At 48.0% G+C, this 22,570-nt stretch overlaps 1 protein-coding gene across 2 annotated transcripts in view; it reads right to left on the bottom strand.

The window, feature by feature from the left end:
• LOC132805639 (zinc finger and BTB domain-containing protein 7B-like) overlaps nucleotides 1-22,570 on the bottom strand; it is a 91,534-nt gene that overhangs the window by 62,537 nt on the left and 6,427 nt on the right. The gene's annotated exons all lie outside the window — the stretch shown is intronic.

Consider the following 22,570-nt stretch of genomic DNA (forward strand, 5'->3'; position numbering starts at 1 on the left):
AGCACTGCAATTATTTAGGTTTGTATTTGACTGTTCGATCCCTAAATTTGCCATCTCAAGCAACGATTATATCATGAGAAAACCACACAGTTCAACTCATTCTTTTGTTTCACCTCCAGCACACCCCGTCCATGAATGCACCCACTGACCCATTAAACACGCCATACCTGGTTATGTTGTGCCCATCCAGACTTGCAGGCAAGATTCATAAACATCCATTCTCTTCCTCCAACCGCCCTATCCCCTGTTAGCACGCACGTACCCACCCACTTAAACACCAGCTCCAGATTCAGCAGCCTGCAATCTCTCAGGTCCCGTCAGGATCCAAATCGCACCCTCCCTCTCTCACACTGACAAGTGGATGACAAGATGGTTCCTTGCAGCACGTGCTCTGCAGGTGGCCTCGGGTGATCCCGGACGAGAGTGTCAGCCTGCTGCTGACCGTGGTCCAGCGATCGGACAGTGACAGGACGGAAGCGGGACAGCCCGGCCCTCACAGCCCACGCAGCCACTTTGCGACATAACGGGAGGCACTTTGTTGCTTTTCATGAAAAGTTTCTTCTTAAAAATATAACCAATTCTTTCAGAGAAAGGCAAGCAAAGAACAGGCCACATAGCACATCAAAAGACAATCTGTTACCCTAACCCTCCCATCGAAGACCCTAACAATCCCATCGAAGACCCTCCCTCCAGACCCTAACAATCCCATCGAAGACCCTCCCTCCAGACCCTAACAATCCCATCGAAGACCCTCCCTCCACACCTTAACAATCCCATCGAAGACCCTAACAATCCCATCAAAGACCCTTCCTCCAGACCCTTACCCTCCCTCCAGACCCTCACAATCCCATTGAAACCCTTCCTCCAGACCCTAACAATCCCATCGAAGACCCTTCCTCCAGACCCTAACAATCCCATCGACGACCCTTGCTAGAGACCTGAACAATCCCATCGAAGACCCTCCCTCCAGACCCTAACAACCCCATCGAAGACCCTTCCTCCAGACCCTAACAATCCCATCGCAAACCCTCCCTCCAAACCCTAACAATCCCATCGAAGACCCTCCCTCCAGACCCTAACAACCCCATCGAAGACCCTTCCTCCAGACCCTAACAATCCCATCGCAAACCCTCCCTCCAAACCCTAACAATCCCATTGAAGACCCTTCCTCCAAACCCTAACCCTCCCTCAAGACCCGAACTCTCCACAAAGACCCTTCCTCCAGACCCTAACCCTCCCAAAGACCCTCCCCCTCGACCTCCTGACCCTCCCTCGAGACCCTAACCCACCCATCGAAGACTCTCTCAAAGACCCTCATCCTCACTTGAAGATCTTCCTTCTCGACCCTAACCTTACTGAAAGGCCTTCCATCAAACACTAACTCTCTCATTGAAGACTCTCCCCCTAGACCCCTAACCCTCCCAAAGACCATCCCTCTAGTCCCCTAACCACAGTGAAGATCCTCTCTCTAGACCCCTCACAAAGACCCTCCCTCTAAACTGTAACTCTCTCATCAAAGATCCTTTCTCTAAATTCCTAGCCTGGCCCAAAGACCCTCACCCTACCCAAACACCCTCCGCCTAAACTGTAACTCTCTCAAAGACCCTCCCTCTAGATCCTAAACCCTACCCAAAGACCCTCCCTCTAGACCCTAACCCTCCCATTGAAGACCCTCTGTCCAGACTCCTCATGTCCCAGTGAATCCCTGTTCGGAGGGTTGCGTGTTCTGGAATGATGACATTTGGATTAGTCAGTGTACTAAGATAGAGAAGGGACACAAAACGTCTAGCCACCTGGATGAAAGAATAGGAAGATTTGACAGCTCTGGGGTCACCATTTCTCCCTCAGCTAGGATCCACAAAAGACACGTTCAATTTAGGGTCTTTCATGACCTCAAATTCTCAATAGAGCAGCGTTCACTTAGTACTGACCCTCCAACAGTGTGGAGCTCCCTCAGTGCTGCCCTTCTTACAGTGCAGTGCTCCTTTTGCGCTGGGATTGGAACCGTTTTACGAATGTTGAAAGAGCAGTAAAACTGAATCATGCAAGTCAGAAGTGCACAAGAGACCATGAGTGGCTTGTTTGGCGTTGCGAATCAACTGTACAAGTGCGACAGCGGGTAGGGATGTGTTAGGCCTTTTGCTGACGGTCTATACTGAAGCAGCTGGGTTTTGAGAGCCATTGAATTCACAACCACCAGCTGAGAAGTGAATCCCATGGGCGCCAGGCTACAAGTGTAATATCACTGCGTTGCTTACCAGCCCTCACATGAGGGTGGTGACACTATTTCCTTGAGAGTGGCAGGAGGCAGAAAGAGAGGGAAAGAAAAAAAAAATCTGGATATTTATATCAGGTTTAGCCTGTCCTCACTTTCCATTTCTTAATCGTTCACAGGCTGTGGGCTTCACTGAAATATGTTGCACATCCCCAATTACCCCTTGACCACAGTGTCTGGCTCAGGGCATTTCAGAGGGCAGTTAAGAGTCAACTCGATCACTGCGGGTCAGGAGTCACGTGTACACTCAGACTGGTTAAGGATAACAGATTTCCTTCCCCATCAGTGAACCAGATAAGCTTTTACAACAAGCACTGTTCGCTATCACAGTCACCATTACCGAGGTTAATCTCCAACTCCAGATCTTACTCCATATGGTGGTGCAGTGTCAAGAGGCAGGGTTGTTCCTCAAATCCCTACTGGGGGAAATAAGAGGTTCCAGACACTAGGGGTCACAGTCTAAGGAGAGGCTGGGACTTGTTTCCCTGGAGCATGGGAGACTGAGCGAGTGACTTTATAAGAGGTTTATAAAATCATGAGGGGCATGATTAGGGTGAATGGACAAGATCTTTTTCCCAGGGCAGGGGAATCCAAAACTAGAGGGGGATAGGTTTCAGGAGAGAGGGGAAAGGGGCCACGTTTTCATGCAGAGGATGGTGCGTGTATGGAATGAACTGCCAGATGTGGTGATAGAGGCTGCTACAGTGATAACGATGGGTACGTGAATAGGAAGGGTTCTAATGGATATGGACCAAATGCTGACAAATGGAACTAGATTAATTTAGGATATCTGGTCGGCAATGATAAGTTGGACCGAAGGGTCTGTTTCCATGCTGCACATCATTATCATACAGGCAAAGTTGTTCAGGACTGAGATGAGGGAAAATGTCTTTACCTAGAGAGTGGTTTCCGCATATCAGCTACAACGCAAACGCCCCAACATTCATCCTTTTCTGACAAAGTCAAACAAGATTAAAAAAAAACACCCCAGTGACCTTTTCAGAAGATACTTTCTCGTGCAAAATCTCTCAGACAAAAAACTTAGGGAGAATCCCTTCCAGGCACCTGCTTTGCATACTGTGCAAACAGTCTACATAATTCCACAAACCCTGAGAACAACTGCCGCTCAGTGGATCCAGTGAGCTTCAGGTCATCAAGGTCACACTCCCCTTTGACTCACGGCTGCTCGTGTGAAGACAGGATCGTTGAATGGGAAATAAATGAGAACCTGGTGGATGGGAAATGCCTTTGTCTCACTAGAGCAGGATGGAAGGAGAGTTCCCTCCCATGACTGAAAGCAATGATCCTGCCTCTCCTCAACACTTCAGCACACCACCTTGTGCCTTGGCCAACATCCCTGCCTCAGACTTGCTGCAGTGGAAGCTGGAAGAACAGCTCCTCACTTTCCACTTGGGATTCTACAGCCTTCTGGACTCCGTATTGAGTTCAACAATTTTAGGGCTTGTCCTTACCCCAACACCCCCCACATGTGAGGCCTTTAATCACATGGAGGAGAAAGTGAGGTCTGCAGATGCTGGAGATCAGAGCTGAAAATATGTTGCTGGAAAAGCGCAGCAGGTCAGGCAGCATCCAAGGAACAGGATATTCGACGTTTCGGGCATAAGCCCTTCATCAGGAATGAGGAAAGTGTGTCCACATTTCCATCGCCCCTCCCCCAAGTCCCTCCTCCCTACCTTTTATCTTAGCCTGCTGGACACACTTTCCTCATTCCTGATGAAGGGCTTATGCCCGAAATGTCGAATTTCCTGTTCCTTGGATGCAGCCTGACCTGCTGCGCTTTTCCAGCAACACATTTTCAGCTTTAATCACATGGCCTGCTATTACACACAACCCATTGTTAGACAGTAATAGTGCCCATTAGCAACTATTTATTCTCCCAGGCCTATTGTTATGCATTCCTTTGTCTGTCCAACTATTCTCTCTCTCTCTGGGCTCTGTCTTCGCCTATCATTTACTCCTTACTCCCTCCATCCACCCGATCTTCTGCATTTTAAAACAAAACAATGTTTGCCTAGCTACCATCAGTTCTAAGAAAGGGTCACTGGACCCAAAATGTCAACTGTGATTTCCCTCCACAAATGCTGCCAGACCTGCTGAACTTTTCCAGCAAGTTCTGTTTCTCATCCTGCACCTTTGTTGTTTGAACAACCATGTGATAGGTGGGACTTAAAACCCAAGGTGTTCTTGGCAGTGCCAGAAGTAGGGCACTGCCACGAGAACTTCCCAACTCTGAGCTGGTGTCCTGGGTGCAGTGGCTATCATTCGATGGACAGCATTGAAAATAAGTAAACAAAAGACCCACCCCTAATCACCCTTGAATAGTGTGTCTGGCTCAGAGCGTCTCAGGGGTCAGTTAAGAGTCAAGAGCGGTGCTGGAAAAGCACAGCAGGTCAGACGGCATCCCAGGAACAGGAAAAACTGAGGTTTCGGGACGGAGCCCTTCATCAGGAATGAGGCTGGGAGCCTCGGGGTGGAGAGATAAATGGGAGGGGGTTGTCGGGGGGGGGGGTGCGGCTGAGAGCATTTATGGAGAGGTAAGAGTCAACTCCATTTTGCTGTGGATCTGGAGACACATGTAAGCCCAGACCGGGTAAGGACAGCAGATTACCTTCACCGTGAGTGAACCAGATGGGGTTTTACAACAAGCAATGACCACTATCACAATCATCATCACCGAGATTAACCTCCAGTCCCAGAGTTTACTCAAAATGGTAATGCAGTCTCAAGAGGCAGAGCGGCCTCCCTCCTGTTCCTCAAAGCGCTTTGGAGGGGGGGGGGTGGAATAAGAATTTACTGATGCCAGGGGTCAGAGTCGCACCGCTGTTTGCAGGATCTCCTTGTGCACATGTTGACCTCGATCGCTACCTACATAGCGTCAAAGACTTCAAAACATACCCACCTCCTCGACCAACCGACTGCCTGAGCTTTCAGTGACCAGTCATAATCATCTCTCGCCATCAAATATCGTTTGTGTTTCTGCTCTGGTCCTGTCACCGAGCTTGCTCTGCTATGTTAAAAGGTGCTGTACAAACTCAACTAGTCGTCTGCTAGGTGCTCCGTATGTCATCCTGAGGTCAGAGAAGGAGCTATGAAACGAGAGGAAACCTTTTCTTGCACCATCAAATCACGCAGAATCTCGCACATCCCAGTGCCAATAAGTAAAAACAAGGGTTTTTTTTATCTCTTCTTATTAACACGACAGCCTGCCTTCACGAAACATGGCTCCACCGCTGTCTAGCGATCACTTGTCAGCACTCGACTGCTTGTGGACAGGGAGCCATGACATGCTTTCCACAACCTGTAAGAGGGCCCTGATGTCAGGTTGACCCTTGCATTCTGCGGTGACTGTATCAGACAGCATGCGAGGTTAAATATCAGTCAGGCAGAACGCAGGCATATGCTATTCTGGTCAGAATTTAATTCCAACTCTCACGCCATCAACCTGCATGCCACTGACTGTTTTGTTACCCTGCAGATAGTTTCTGACCAACATGTTCAGGCATTTTACAACACATCTCTGGAGCAGGTGGAACTTGAACCAGAGCCTCCTGGCCTGGAGGCAGGGACACTGCCGCTGCACCAGACACACCCTCACGAAATTACCCTCCATTAACACATGTCTCACCTGCTCCCTTGATGCACTTAGTTGGCCAGGCTGCCCTACTATCCTTCACCAGCCATGTGACGGCAGTGTAATAAGAACTAATAAGTTGGACGCTTAAGTATTAAGGGCTCTTGTGGTGCAACGGCAGCAGGCCAGAGGATCCTGGTTCAAGAGGCGCAGTGGCTCAGTGGTTATTACTGTTGCCTCACGGCACCAGAGACCCAGGTTCGATTCCAGCCTTGGGGTAACTGTCTGCGTGGAGTTTGCACATTCTCCCAGTGTCTGCATGGGTTTCCTCCCACAGTCCAAAGATGTGCAGGTTAAGGTGGATTGGCCATGCTAAATTGCCCAAAGTGCTCAGGGATGTGTAGGTTAGGTGCATTAGTCAGAGAAATACAGTAGGGGAATGGGTCTGGGTGGGTTACTCTTCATAGAGTCGGTGTGGACTTGTTGTTGAGCCAAAGGGCCTGTTTCCACACTGTTATGATTCTATGACTTTATTATAAAGTGCCACATATCCCAGAAGTCCCACAAAATAATAGCTGGCTCACAGACCACTTATCCAGAGTTTCACCTGAACTTCAAAAGGTTAAATTGCTCAGGAACTTTTCATTCAAAAATCGCAATTAAAGTGAAATAATAAATTATCTGAAAATCTAAAACACCGAAGAGGGAGTTTTTAATTTTACAGATCGTCTGAAAAGCACATGAGGGAGAAAATAACAAGGTTCGAGCGCTGAGAGGGGTTGGTCTGGACGGAGGAGGGATGTTTCTGGCTAAACATTGCCTGGCGCTGTGAGATTTGAAAGTGGAGGCACGACCTGTTTAAAATAAAAACCTACACATCACTTTAACAGACTGCACTCGGCCCTTTTCTTTACTCTCAGTAAGTAAAACGTAATGAAGTTATTGTGAAGTCAAAATGCAACATTTTTCACACATCCTCCCTGATGTGATAAATTCCTGCCACCAAAGTTGTGGCAGATAGGAGTGTGCTGTCAAATTCAGGAAGCACGGCCGCTGGATGATAGAATTTACGTTTTGGAGATTTGAGCTGCCTGGATGCCGAGGCGGCTCGCTTGTTAGCCCATGGGCCTGCCCTACTGTCCCTTCATCCTTTTGATGACCGATCTAACCCAAACGGAAATGTTTGCGTGATTTCTGCAACCACCAGCATGTTCCACAGCTTGAAAACCCCCTTGTGAGACACCGCCCACACCAAATCTCTTCCACTGACACATCTTTCTGTTCCTCGTATCTGACCTTGTCGATCGCTGGATGCAAACTGTTGCAAAAAAAAAATTGTCACACTTTTGAGCCACGGGAGGAAGCCTTTCAGCTCATCAAGCGTGCTCCACTATTCCATCTGACCAAGGCTGATCATCCTCTTTTTCCCACATCCATGTGTCACTGACATACTTCTAGATACTGACATCAATTTTAAATAGAGTGAGCACCCACAGACCACTGGGGCAGCAAATTCTAGACCCCTAATCAGGGGAAACATCTTACCTGCATCAAAACTGCCTGTTCCTTTAAGTATTTGCAGGTTTCAAAGAGATCAGACCATAAGGACATAGGAGCAGAAGTAGACCACCCAGCATATCAAGTCTGCTCCGTCACTGAAAGAGATCTGGTAATCCTCAAACCCACTTTCCTACATTTTCCCCCTTACAGATTTTTTAATGAGGAAGGAGATCGGTCTCTGACAGCCTAGAATATATTTAATGTCCCAGCCTCTAAGCCCTCTGCAGGAAAAGAATCCTGCAAATTCATCGTCTACAGAGAAGAAATTCCTTCTTACTTCTGTCTTAAATGAAGGACCCCTTATTCTGAGATGACACCCTCTGGTCTTAGCCTCTCCCACAACAGGAAACAACCTATCAACACCTTCCCTGTCAAGTCCCTCTCTAAGAATCTTGTATGTTTCCACAAGGTAGTCTCTCACTCTTCTAAACTCCAATGAGTACAGGTCCAACCTACGCACACTCTCCTCATAAGACAGCCCCGCCAGACCTCAGTATCAGCCTAATGAACCTTCTCTGGACTGCCTCCTATGTCTTTCCTCAAGTAAGGGAGCAAAACTGTTCACAGCATTCTAGTTGTGGTCTAACCAGTGGCTTGTACAGTTTGAGCGAGACCTCCCTATTTTTACACTCCATTCCCTTTGCCTTCCCTCCTACATTTGTATGCTGGTATTGTGCAATTCATGCACAAGGACCCCTCAAACCTCTTTGTGCTGTAGATTTCTTTGCCTCTTGTTCTTTGAAACAGTGGAGAACATCAGCCCAAGCTTGCCCGTCCCAACCTCCCTTGGTAGGAGAGTCCCGCCATTCCAGAAACTTGGTAAAAACAATGACTGCAGATGCTGGAAACCAGATTCTGGATTCGTGGTGCTGGAAGAGCACAGCAGTTCATGCAGCATCCAAAGTGCAGCAAAATCGACGTTTCGGGCAAAAGCCCTTCATCAGGAATAAAGGCAGTGAGCCTGAAGTGTGGAGAGATAAGCTAGAGGAGGGTGGGGGTGGGGAGAAAGTAGCACAGAGTACAATGAGTGAGTGGGGGAGGGGATGAGAGTGATAGGTCAGGGAGGAGTGGATAGGTGGAAAAGGAGCTAGGCAGGTAGGACAAGTCTGGACAAGTCATGGGGACAGTGCTGAGTTGGAAGTTTGGAACTAGGATGAGATGGGGGAAGGGGAAATGAGGAAACTGTTGAAGTCTACATTGATGTGCCTGGGGTTGAAGTGTTCCGAGGCGGAAGATGAGGCGTTCTTCCTCCAGGCGTCTGGTGGTGAGGGAGCAGCGGTGAAGGAGGCCCAGGACCTCCATGTCCTCGACAGAGTGGCGGGGGGAGTTGAAATGTCTCCTCCCTGACCTATCACCTTCATCCCCTCCCCCACTCACTCATTGTACTCTGTGCTACTTTCTCCCCACCCCCACCCTCCTCTAGCTTATCTCTCCACACTTCAGGCTCACTGCCTTTATTCCGGAAGGGCTTTTGCCCGAAACGTCGATTTCGCTGCTCCTTGGATGCTGCCTGAACTGCTGTGCTCTTCCAGCACCACTGATCCAGAATTCTAGAAACAAGTCTGGTGAACCTTCATTGGACTCTCTCAATGCAATAATGTTTTCCTAAGCTAAGGGAACCAGAGTTGCAAGTGGTACTCCCAAGTGCAGACACTAACCAAGTTTGTGCACAATTAAAGCAAGAATACACTACTTGTGTAGTCAAATCCTCTAGCGATAAAGGCTAATACACCTTTAACCTTCCTAACAGCTTGCTACAATAGCATGTTAACATTCACTAAGTTATCAAAGACACCCAGGCCCTTTTGCACGTCTACATTCTAATCACTTTTGAGCATTTAAGAAATAACCTGCACATCTTCCCTTCTGTTTGTTCCATTCTGGTTTTTTTGGCCTTTGCACCGTTGGTGTTTTTGGGGACTGGTTTTGCAGCCCTCAATTCCATATCTGTCAGGGTGCAACCATTTCAGAAGTCTTTCAACAGATTAAACTAGCAATAACCACATCACAGCAATCCACTCTCGGCTCATTCATCACACCCTCAATTGTTTTTCCGTGAGCGTTTGACGCCAAGCCTGTCCCACCCAGCACCCGTGTGCTGGCTGACCTGTATTTGCTCCTGGTCAGGCAACGTGCCGACTGGAGGATCCTCATTTGTGTTCAAATCTCTTCCCGACCTCACACATCTCCGCTGCCCTGAGATCTCCGTGCTCCTCCATTCCTGGCCTCTTAAGCCTTCTCAATTCCCATCACTATCGCACTGCCTACCGTGCCTTCAGCTGCCCAGACCATGAACCATAGAAATGTCTCCCTTAACCTCTCTGACTTGCTCTCCACCTTCAAGATGGTTCCTTACCACTAACCACTGTGACAACACCGCGCTCACACAATATTCTGTGGCCTGATGTCTAATTTTGTTTTATTTGGTGCTCCCCTGAAGCATCTCACTTGAAAGACTTACATTTACAGAGGAACCTCAATTACCCAAAGGACACAGGCAGGGAGTATTCCGTTAGGATAATCGAATTCTGGATAATTAAATACCAGATTTTTAGATTAGATTACTTACAGTGTGGAAACAGGCCCTTCGGCCCACACCGACCCTCTGAAGCGAAACCCATCCAGACCCTTCCCCTTACATTTACCCCTTCACCTAACACTACTGGCAATTTAGCATGGCCAATTCACAAACCCTGCACATTTTTGGACTATGGGAGGAAACCGGAGCACCCAGAGGAAACCCACGCAGACGGGGAGAATGTGCAAACTCCAGATAACATAGTTTAACCAAGCATCTTGCCGGATAATCTGATTTTTGAATAGTCAAGGTTCCTCTACTTTTCAAAATCAAACATTTGGCCATTAAAATACTTTCCTTTTTTACATATAGGGAGGAGAGTGGTCAAAGATAAAGGGGTCAGAAAGTTTGCAACTTATGCAATCTTAACATTTTAAATGCTCGCCATGGGCCGAACAGCCCGTTCCTGTGCTATACAGGTCAAAGGTCAGCAGTAGCTGCAAGACCAAGGCTGGGGTCTGGACAGGGGCCATGAATGGCTGCAAGGAAGGAAGGAGAAAAGAGAGAGGCTGCAGAGTGTGGGGAAAAGGCAGTCAAGCACCTCAAACCACACGTGTATACAGACACTTCATTACGTGATCACACCCTCATATCTGTCAGGATCAGAGCTTATTTTCTGTTGTTTTGCTCAGAGTTTCACTGCGCTGATTTTAAAATGTTTAAAACATAATATACTTTAAACACAGCACTGCTGAGGCAGGGATCAGAAAGACATTAACATCGAGGATTTCCATAATGCCAAAGTAAGAGTTTTACCAAATGGTGGGGATTCCTCATCCTTGGATATAGCAAACGCAGCAGCCAAAAGGTAATCTGCAGTGTCCCACAGATAGCAGCGCAACCATCTGTGTTTCAAGATGCTGATTGAGGATAAACATTGGGAACATCTCTCTTTTGGGAGACTCCAATTTATTCTTTCAGGGGGCAAAAGGAGAAAGTGTTTCATATCTCATTCAAATGACAGTAATCTCAACAGTGCAGCGCTGCATGGACTAACCAGCCAGCTCAAGCCTCTGCAATAGGATTTGAACCCAGGACCCTGTGAATTAGAGGCATGTGCACTACCTACTGAGTCACAGGTGATAAGTGGACATTTTATGACACCCAGGACACTATTGAGATACAAGTTGTGGCTGTGGTGACTAATTGGGGGAAGATACGGTCATGTTTTTCCCTGTCAGCTAGAGAGTTGGCAGTTTTTTTTTCAGAAAGGTATCTCAGCTAAGATTCCCTAGAGGATTTACCTATACCAATGAGGCTTCAGCAATTCAAGATGGCTGCACACTACCACCCACCTTCTAAAGGAGGAGTAGGGACGGGCAATAAAGGCTGACTCAGCCTGTGCCACTCACGTCTCATGAATGAATGATAAAAAATAAGTTAACATCTTGGGGAGGGAAAACAGGGAAATAAAACTCCCTAAAATGAAAACAAAAAGCTGTAGGTAGCTACAGCCCCTCTACAAACAGAGGGAGCACATTTGCAGTTATTCACCATAATTATGGCACTCAACATCACAAAATTGTGTACTTTGAGAAGTCAGGAGCTAGTGCGCTGATGGCTTACCATGCAGCTCTTTGACCCAGTTCCTTCCTGCAATGAAGCTTTTTTTAAAACAACCACAGCATGCCCTCGGCTGACAGATTTAAAGCCAGCGTGGTAATGAGCCGACGAGGCCAGTGGTGGAACAGGACTGACCGCAGACTGTCGTTGCCACAGGCGGGAATCATCTGGTGAAAAATTGATCACCAGTTACCAGTCTGGAGGCTTGGTCAGAGCAACGAGCAATATTGCTCCACAGCTGCTTCGGGAGAAAGAAAATGGCTGGCATTTGCGTAACACCATCCACCACCCAAGGGAATCTCCTAGAGCACTTTACAACCAGTAAAGTGATGGAGCACCTTTCTGCTTTGGAGGCGGTGTCACTGTTGTAATGTAGGAAATGCAGCTGCAAATATGCACATAGCAATTCTCCACAAATGAAAGTCTGACTAACGGAGATAGATTGTCAATTTTAAGAGAGGCCACAGGACATCAGGAAGAACTCCCCTCACATCGATCTATACAGTTTGCCCATTTGAGAGGACAGGCAGGGTTAAAAGTCTGAAAGGGGATATGGCATGGTAGTCCCTATGCAGCAACCCTCCAAGAGTGCAGTGCTCCGTCAGCGCTGGCCCTCCAATAGAGCAACGCTCCCTCAGCGCTGGCCCTCCAACAGAGCAGCTCTCCTGTGGTGCTGGCCCTCAGACAGCGCCGACCCTCCAACAGTACCGCGCTCTGGCAGCGCCGACCCTCCCACAGAGCAGCACTCCTGTGGCGCTGGCCCTCCGACAGAGCCCACACCATAGACGCCAACTATCTAACAGCGCCCGCTCCCACAGCGTCAGCCCTCTGACTGTGCCACGCTCCCGCGGCGCTAACCTACCCGTAATCTGAGTGTCATCCTGGATTATGGGGCTCAGATCTCTGGACCAGGGGCTCAAACCCACAACATTCCAACAGTGCCATCCCAATGAGACATAGCTGCAATGTTCTGGTGAAAAGACTTTACATCAGCTGGCCATATACTCCCTCTACTGCCTGTATAGAGTTTACTGTTGGACATGAGTGGCATTTGCATGTAGTGACTCTAAACCCAGTTGAAATAGCTTTGAGTTACAAGAGAAATCTTTATTTCTACTGGCAGCCTCCCCACACATGAACTAGTAACGTCAGCTTCACTGCCTCCGGTGAGTCAGTTGGTTTCAGGATGTGACCCATAGTTTAGGCATGAGAAGTCAGTGCGAGACAGAAGGCGGGTTGCAAGAACTCTGTACTGCAGAAGAGCTGGCTTACGGAGGCCATCCCATTCCCCACAACACACCGAGACCCCAAGAGGGCCTTTCCCAAGGCCCCTGGTCAGCTCCTCTCTCTCTGAAACAGTTGCCTAAACAATGATATTGCACTTGAAGCCCTAAGCAATTTAGTTTCTGCTCGGGAAGTTTGGCAGATAAGATGTCAGGGCTATGCAAATTAGAGCTATTTTCAATATCCTCCACACCTAACAAGGATGTTCCAGGGACAGAACCACTCCTGCCACCGATGTTATCTCTGCAAACATGACGCCACACACTAATCAAGTATAACTGCAAAGTTCACAGCTCTACCAGCAGTTCCAGGTGAGGCACTGGGGCTCCTCTCAGTGAGTCAAAGGGCATATCCAGACTCAGATTAAGAAAATAATCCTCATTCAACTTTCAACCTGTAGCTTCTGATACAACCCAAGCTCCACAGGCTTTGTTAGACCTTTGTAATTTAGAGTTGAAGTTAGTCAGTCACCAGGAAAGGGTGTTCAGGTTTCTGATGACATATTTCTGCCAAGACTGAACTACAGACAGGGATGGGCAGAAGCAGCAAGAGAGATACAGGCACAAACAGAAAGGGGAGACAGGCATAGAGAGACTGAGAGAAGAGATTGAATCGACAGAGCTTGAGAGAAAGACAGACAACAGAGAAATAGGACACTCAATGGCACAGTAAGTAACGACAACATTTTTCGAACCTAGAATCATACAGTATAGAAGTCCTTCGACCAGTCAAGTCTGTATCATTTCTTCAGTTCAGTTTCCAGTTACAGTCACAGAACTGTACAGCATGAAAACAGATCCTTTGGTCCAACTCATCCATTCTGACCAGATATCCTAAATAAATTTAATCCCATTTGACAGCATTTGGCCTCTAAGCCTCTTAACCCTTCCTATTCATGTCCTCATTCAGATGCCTTTTAAATGTTGTAATTGTACCAGCCTCCACCACTTCCTCTGGCAGCTCATTCTATACACACACTACTCTCTGCATAAAAAAGTTGCCTCTCGGGTCCCTTTCTCCTCTCACCTTAAACTATGTCCTCTAGTTTTGAACTGCTTCACATCTAATCCTGTACATGTCTGTCGCACCTCAGCCCAATTTATTATTCAGAGCTGGAGACAGGTCTCAAGGGGAAATGAGAGGACGATGAGGAAAGGGGACAGCGTGGAATGAATATTTTCAGTCAAAAGCCCCATCTCCACTGAAAATGGAAGTTCGACAAAGTTCCTGGCACTGAGTCGGGGGGGGGGGGGAAGCAAATTTAGGGGTGGAGTGACTACATTGTCAGTGTAAATTCAGTTAGCTGGGAAGGGTCAAGTGGTACAGGGCAGATAAAGAAGAACGTGCATTTCTGTAGCGTCTTTTATGGTCTCATAAAGCGTTTCACAGAGATTGAAATAAATTTGAGATGCAGTCGCTGTTGTGATGCAGGAAATACAACAGCCAGATTATCCACATCAGGATACCACAAACTGTAATATTATTCACACGGGTTGAAGGATAAATATCAAGTCAAGGACATGAGTTGATCACCTCCACAGTCCTCCTTCCAGTAGTGGCTGTGGGATTTCTCACCCACCCAGGGAAGCTGACATGCAAACAGCTGACGGCTTGTCAGAATGATGGCCACTCGCACAGTGCTTTGTTCCCTCAGTGCTGACCCTGCAACAGTGCAGCGCTTCCTTAGGACGCACCCCCCGCCCCAAAAAGAAATCAGTGCAGAGCTCTCTTGAAGTGAGCCACCCTGCTCCCAGACAGTTTGGTGCTCCACTGCACCCACCCTGCAACGTTAAGGGCAGCGGGATGATCCCTTATCACCGACCACCCTCCAACAATGCAGTACTTCCTAGATGCCAGTCCCCCAGCACCACCCCTCCACAATAATGCGGAGCTCCCTCGGCACCAGCCCTCCAATTAACCTCAGAAATTGGCGGTGACAGCACAAAACCTGACTGAACTAGCAGATTATTTGACTTGAGCAGTGGTGATGGTTATGAGCTGGCTCTCCTTATCTAGGTCAACAGCAGCTTTCAGCACACTGTCATCGTTCTACAGGCACGTACAACACTGACTTTACCAGCAGCTTACAAGACCACAGCCCCCAACTCCCTGCTCCCTGGCTCCAGGAGGTTTTGATTCATCCTGTGAAGTGCGGGGCTCTCCACAATCCACAAAAACGTCAAGAAGGGCCCTTTGCGTTTGTAGTACAGCTACGGGAGAACCACAACCTTAGTTCAACACCCTGCAACTGCAGCCCCATGGCTAACACTTGAAGCTCAACAAGCATGATGGCAACTTGTGCTAAAGACAGGGAGACAGCTGTAAAAAAGGAAGGGAAGTGAAGCTTGACTGCTGACCAGACCAAATGCCTGGTGGTGCTAACAATGGAAACAGATGTCTCCTGTTTACACGACCCTTGGACAAATGAGCTCAGAACTATGAGGGTCTTGTGCAAGCTGCACACTGCATCAAACAGTCTGGAAGACAAGGAGCAAACATTTAAATGACGGCAGCTCAGAGGCAACGATAGTGCTAACTCGAGATCAACCATCGCAAAGAGAACACACGGAACTCAGAGAATCATTCATTCATCAGTGGTCCCTCACTGACGAAGATGACTCCCTTCCATTCTCAGGATGAGTCTGCCAGTGGCTGTACAGACTGATACAGCTACCACAGGCTCTGTTACACTTGGGGCAGGTAATGGTCATGGGAGGGGGTGGGTGGAATGGGGCATTGGTGCGGCAAGGCTATCCTCACAGTGTTTTCGTTTGCCTTCCACAGCTTCCTCACGTCCTGAGGTGCTTGAGAACGCACTTTGGATAGTCTTGGCTCAGTGATTCCCTGGAATCTGTTGGAAAGCTACACTTCGTCAGCGAGGCCTTGAGGGTTTCACTGAAGTGCTTTCTCTGTCCACCTGGGGCTGTGGTGGTTCCCACAGTTCTACGTGGCTCTGAGATGTGAACTATTTACAGCAGACACCAACAACGCTGCCCGCGCGAGATCCTGCAAACCCGCTGGGAACCAGAACACACCAACATCAGTGCCTTCAACCAGGCCAACATCGAGGCACTGACCACCCTTGATTGGCTGCAAAGGGTTGGGGCATGTCATCCACATGACGGACACGAGGCACCCCAAGCAGATGTGCTACTCCTACCTTCAAAAACTCAGAATAGCCTCATCGGAACTAATTTTTTTTTAGATTAGATTAGACTTACAGTGTGGAAACAGGCCCTTCGGCCCAACAAGTCCACACCGACCCGCCGAAGCGAAACCCACCCATACCCTTACATTTACGCCTTACCTAACACTACGGGCAATTTAGCATGGCCAATTCACCTGACCCGCACATCTTTGGACTGTGGGAGGAAACCGGAGCACCCGGAGGAAACCCACACAGACACGGGGAGAATGTGCAAACTCCACACAGTCAGTCGCCTGAGTCGGGAATTGAACCCGGGTCTCAGGCGCTGTGAGGCAGCAGTGCTAACCACTGTGCCACCGTGCCGCCCCAAGGCCTGGCCTGGTCACCACGTACACGCAGTACCGAGATTCCAGTTAAATAATTAGATAATGCTTTGATTACGTACTTACAATTAGCTAAAGAGTTACTAATAAACGCAAAGCTGTATTAGACTCTAACTGAGCTGCAAGCGCTTTATCTGTCACAAAATTCAAGACCCTAGTGGGAAAGAGGCCAAGGGCACATGTTCCACTGGGTATCAGTGAATGATGGGAAGAAGGTGGAAATTTTTTCCTGTGCCAACGCAGCCACCTCCCCCTGCTTGGTTAACAAGCGTACTCCTCCCTCCCTCCTCCCCTTCCCCCCCACCCCTGTCTCCCTGGCCATCTCTCTAACACATCTGTCAGAAAGAAGAAAGGTCTTGTACTTAGGTGCAGCCTTGGCCATTTCACTGCCAACCGCGTCTTTGTGGTTTGTCACTAGACTGGAGATGCAGCAGCCAGCAAGATCAGCACGCGTAGCAAGATCCCAGAGGCAGCAACGGGGTCTTGACTCAGATCACCCACTGCTCGTGTCACCCGAGATGCTCACTGAACACAAAGCAAAGCTGCCTTGAAACCCTCGCTTTCACTTCTTATAGTGGTCATGGGATCTTTTACTCATGGTCACACTGAGTTCTGAATGATTGGATCAGAAATAGCCAGCGATACTTCTGGACAGAGTGCACTGATAGACAGCACATCACAGCGCTCGGTGCTCATGCATAAGCCCATAGGGTCCCTCAAAGCCGGCCTCGATGCACCAGATCACGTAGACAGCATGGCATAGCACCAGGCCATTCAGCACCTCTGCTCAGTGCTAGCGTTTCTGATTCACACAAGATTGCTCCCACTGCCCTCCTCATGTCTCCCCTCCAACCACGTTACCACACTTTTCCACTCCTTTCTCTGAGTTGATCCAGATACTTCCTTCAACGTATCTGCTACTCACATCAACCACTCCTGACGGGTGCGAGCTCCCCATTCCCCGCGGGAGCAAGTCTCCAGTTTTCCCCCACTCTCTGGCTGAGGACATTTATCCTGAATTCCTGATTCATTACCGGCTGGTTTATATAGACATCCCTAGCTCTGGTCTCCCCCACCCTAGCAAGTGAAAACATTTTCTCTACAGCTACACTACTGAACCCCCCTCAATACGTTAATGGCCTTGATCAGTTTATCCCCTCTGCTTTCTTTTTCAAGGCAAAAACAACCCTGCATGTTCAATTTTTCCTAATGGTTTTGATCTTCCGGATGTTGCATCATCTTGCTAACCTTTCCTATTCATGTATTTATCCCAATGTCTGTTGAAAGTTGCAATTGTACCCACATCTACCTCTTCCTCAGTAAGTTCATTCCAAACGTGAACCACTCTCTGCATAAAAGATTTGCCCCTCGTGTCTTTTTAAAATCTCTCTCTCTCTCCTCACCTTAAAAACGTGCCCCCGAGTCTTGAAACCCCTCGTCCTAGATGAAAGACAACTTGAGATGAGGACCTGAGAGCACGGCCTTAGAGCAAAGGGAAGCCTCTTGACAACGGAGAAGGCTCTTTAGCCAGAGAATGGTGAACCTGTGGAATTCATTGCCACAGAAGGCTGTGGAGGCCAGGTCACTGAGTATATTTAAGCCGGAGATAGATAACTTCTTGATTGCCAAGGGGATCAAAGGCTAAGGGGAGAAAGCGGGAAAATGGGGACGAAAAACTTATCAGCCATGATCTAATGGCGGAGCTAACTCAATGGGCCGAATGGCCTAACTTCTGCCCCTTTGGTCTTAACTACCATTAACTCAATCTAGATCGCTCATTATTTTATACACTTCTATTTAGTCGCCTCTCAACCTCCCATTGTCTAGTCAAAAAACATCCCAGCCTTTCTTTGTAACTCAATTGTGAGAAATTTAATACTCTGGTGTTCATCCTGATCACTCCACAGGCAAAACTTTGGCAGCTTGCTCGCCTTCTTGGCACAACTCAGGTCAGGTTGAAGAAGTACCTTCAAGAGCAAAGGGAACAGAGGTGCGGAGAGGTGGCTGGGTTGAAGGACGGAATTCCAGAGCTTCAGCCTCTGGAATCAAGCATTCAGTAAACAAAGACCTACAGGGAATGTCACAGGTGCAGAGTGTCAAGAGATTCACATTTGATGTTGCACAACACAGCAGGGTAAATCCCCTGCCACAGTATTGCAAGCACTGGTACTGCTTGAACAGTGGTACGGCATTCAGAAAGACCATGGGCTGGCAGAACACACAGGGCAAACAAAATATAAAATGGAGAACAGGTAAGGCTAACATATGAACACACGAAACAGGGCACAGGTAGCCTGTTCGGCTGCTCTGACGTTCAAGAAGATCACGGCTGATAGACTGCCCCATAAACAAACAAAAAAAAAAGAAAAACCTGTTTTGATGTCCTTCGGGGAAAGGAAACTGCCAGTCAGCCCGGCCCGTGCCCTCCACCTGTCTCTCTCCGCGTGGCACACCCTCACAAACAGATCGGCACACCAGATCCACTGCCAAACATGCAAGAAAAATTGATTTTCAAGATCCCTAATGGCCATGACAAGGTGGAGCCGTTCTAGAATTACGAGGCGCTGTTGTGAAATGCGTGGTCACCCTTACTACAGGATAGAGAATTTTTTTCCTCCCTCGGAGGGAGTGAGTTCTGCTCCTTTGGAATTCTCTGCCTCAGAAGGCAGTGTAGGTGGGGTCATTGAATAGGTTTAAAGATTTTAAATATTATTGTTAGATGGGGGGGTGTGGAGGGGTAAACCAGAGCTTGCAAGAAATGACAAGAATGTGGAAGTCAGAACACAAAAATCTGTCATGATGCATATACATATGCAAATATATATAATAGCAGGGTTAGGCCTTCACCCCCTTGACCATACTCTGCCATTCAATGAATGACATGCAAGCTTAAATCAGCATTCTCGCCAACCTCGACAATCTTTCACTGCCTTGCTTAACAAAACCCATTCAACTCTGCCTTAAAAGTATCCAAGGACATGGGTAGGCAGGCCCGTGCAGCAGCAGGAACAGCAAGATTGGGAGCAGGTAGCTTAGGGAGGGCAGGGGCCAGAGCAGGTGTAGGCAGCTCAGAGCAGGGGTGAGAGCGGGAGGAGGAGAAGGCAGCCCGGTGCAGCCAGCAGTGAGAATGGAAGCAGGCAGCACAGGGTGGGGGTGAGAGCAAGACTGGGAGCAGGGGCCTGGGGCATGAAGCAAGAGAGGTACAGCCATTGTGAGGAGTGCAAGCCCAACATGACTAGGCACTTATGGATTGTGGTTTTGAACTGTTAACTGTGTTTCTTTGTTTTTCTACTTATATAGTCATAGATCCGTACAGCATGGAAACACATCCCTCAGTCCAACGCATCCACATCATAACCAGATATCATAACCTAATCGCGTCCCATTTGCCAGAACTTGGTCCATTTCACTCTCAACCCGTCCTATTCATATAACTATCCAGATGCTTTTAAATGTTACAATTGTACCAGCCTCCACCACTTCCTCTGGCAGCTCATTCCATACACGTACCACCCTCTGTGTGAAAATGTTGCCCCTTAGGTCACTTTCCTATTTTCCCCTCTCACCCTAAACCTATGCCCATCTAGTTCTGGACTCCCCCACCCCAGGGAAAAGACCTTGTCTATTTACCCTATCCATGCCCCTCATGGTTTTATAAACCTCTATAAGGTCACCCTCAGCCTCCGACACTCCAGGGTAAACAGCCCCAGCCTGTTCAGCCTCTCCCTGTAGCTCAAATCCTCCAACCCTGGCAACACCCTTGTAAATCCTTTCTGAACCCTTTCAAGTTTCACACCATCTTTCCAATAGGAAGGAGACCAGAATTGCAAGCAATATTCCAACAGTGGCCTAACCAATGTCCTGTACAGCCACAACATGACCTCCCAACTCCTGTACTCAATACTCTGACCAATAAAGGAAAGCATACCAAACACCGTCCTCACTAATCTACCTGTGACTCCACTTTTAAGGAGCTATGAACCTGCACTCTAAGATGTCTTTGTTCAGCAACACTCCCAGGACTTTGCCATTAAGCGTATAAGTCCTGCTAAGATTTGCCTTTCCAAAATGCAGCACCTCGCATTTATTTAACTTAAATTCCATCTGCCACTCCTCAGCCCATTGGCCCATTTGACCAAGATTCTGTTGTAATCTGAGGTAACCCCCTTTGCTGTCCACTACACCTCCAATTTTGGTGTCATCTGCAAACTTACTAACTGCACCTCTTATGCTCACATTCAAATCATTTATATAAATGATGAAAAGTAGTGGGCCCAGCACCGATCCTTGTGGCACTCCACTGGTCACAGGCCTCCAGTCTGAAAAACAACCCTCCACCACCACCCTCTGTCTTCTACCTTTGAGCCAGTTCTACATCCAAATGGCTAGTTCTCCCTGTATTCCATGAGATCTAACCTTGCTAACCAGTCTCCCATGGGGAACCTTGTCGAACGCCTTAATGAAGTCCATATAGGTCATATCTACTGCTCTGCCCTCATCAACCCTCTTTGTTAAATCTTTCCCCTCTCATCCTAAACCTATGCCCCTCTAGTTCTGGACTCCCCCACCCCAGAGAAAAGACCTTGTCTATTCACCCTATCCATGCCCCTCATGACTTTATAAACCTCTATAAGGTCATCCCCTCAACCTCCGACACACCAGGGTAAATACCCCCTACCTATTCAGCCTCTCCCTGTTGCTCAAATCCTCCAGCATCCTTGTAAACCTTTTCTGAACTCTTTCAAGTTTTACAACATCCTTCCTATAGGAGGGAGACTAGAATTGCACACAATATTCCAAAAGTGGCCTAACCGATGCCCTGTACAGCCGCAACATGACCTTCCAACACCTAAGAAAGAAGCACAGTAATGATTAACCGTTAACTTTAGTTTCCTTATTTTTCTGCTGTGTCCCTAAGATTCTGTCCCTAGGTAACCTTGTACCTAAAATGGTGCCATAAAGTGGCGATTTGTAAACTTTTCACAGTATTCACGAGGACACACGTGACAATAACCTAATTCAATTAATTTCCGCTGACTTTTCAAGTAATAAGTCCCAAAAACTCTTGATCTTATTGAACAGCGGAGCAGGCCTGGAGGGGCTAAATATGCCCCCACTTCCGCTCCTAGCTGGTGGTGCATTTGCAAGTGCAATGTCGTGAAGAAGCATCACTAATTTTTGTTTGGCAGTCAGGGATGGATGTAGCGCAGGCCTCAAGAAAGAGAAAGCATCAAACTCAGGATAATTTTCACCTCAGTTTGCTCACACCCCCACACCACCGGGACGAGTTGGGTAAAATATTACTCAGCGTTTCCAAATTTCTGGGACTTTTGTTTTGCAAGAGTGCACAGTGCTATTTAGAGATCTGCAAGCTTTGATACAGGATGATGAAAACATGCTCTGACAAGCTCTCTCTCATGTGTCAAGCAGAATGGAAAGAGGCAGGAAGAAATGAAAACAGGGTTTCATCTCTGAAAAACCCGCTCTGCTTCGCCAACCCCTAAAAGGGGGTGGGTAAATAAACAGTTAGGATCTCAGACTAGACACTACCCTCTCAATCTATTTAACCCAAGTTAAATCCTCCATCTCTGCTCAAAACTTTTGATTTCACGCAACCAACTGTTCCATCTCATCTGCTTCCTCCTGTTCTGGCCAGCATCATGGGCAGCCGGGGAAGGGTGATCAACATTTATCTGCTTAGCAATAAGGCTTCACAGATGACTTCTCCGGAAAGTCGGGTTGCGAGAGGAAGTGGCCACTACGGAAATGTACAGGGACCTTATAATGGGAGAGTCCAACTTGCTCAACCAATTCAGGTGGTCAACATACCTGGTTTGATTAGATTCCCTACACAGTGTGAAAACAGGCCCTTCAGCCCAACCAGTCCACACCGATCCTCCGAAGAGTAGCCCACCCAGACCCATTTCCCTCTGACTGATGCACCCAACACTACGGGCAATTTAGCGTGGCCAATTCGCCTGACTCGCACATTTTTGGACTGTGGGAGGAAACCGGAGCACCCGGAGGAAACCCACGCAGACACGGGGAGAATGTCTGTGTGGAGTTTGCTGGAATCGAACCTGAGATCCTGGTGCTGTGAGGCAGCAGCGCTAACCACTTTGACAGGCATGCGCAGGACACCAGATTCTAATGTGTTGCTGTGCAGCAGAAGAGACGCTAACCCTCC

This window comes from Hemiscyllium ocellatum, chromosome 50 (assembly GCF_020745735.1).
Source record: "Hemiscyllium ocellatum isolate sHemOce1 chromosome 50, sHemOce1.pat.X.cur, whole genome shotgun sequence".
NCBI classification, from domain to species: Eukaryota; Metazoa; Chordata; class Chondrichthyes; order Orectolobiformes; family Hemiscylliidae; genus Hemiscyllium; species Hemiscyllium ocellatum.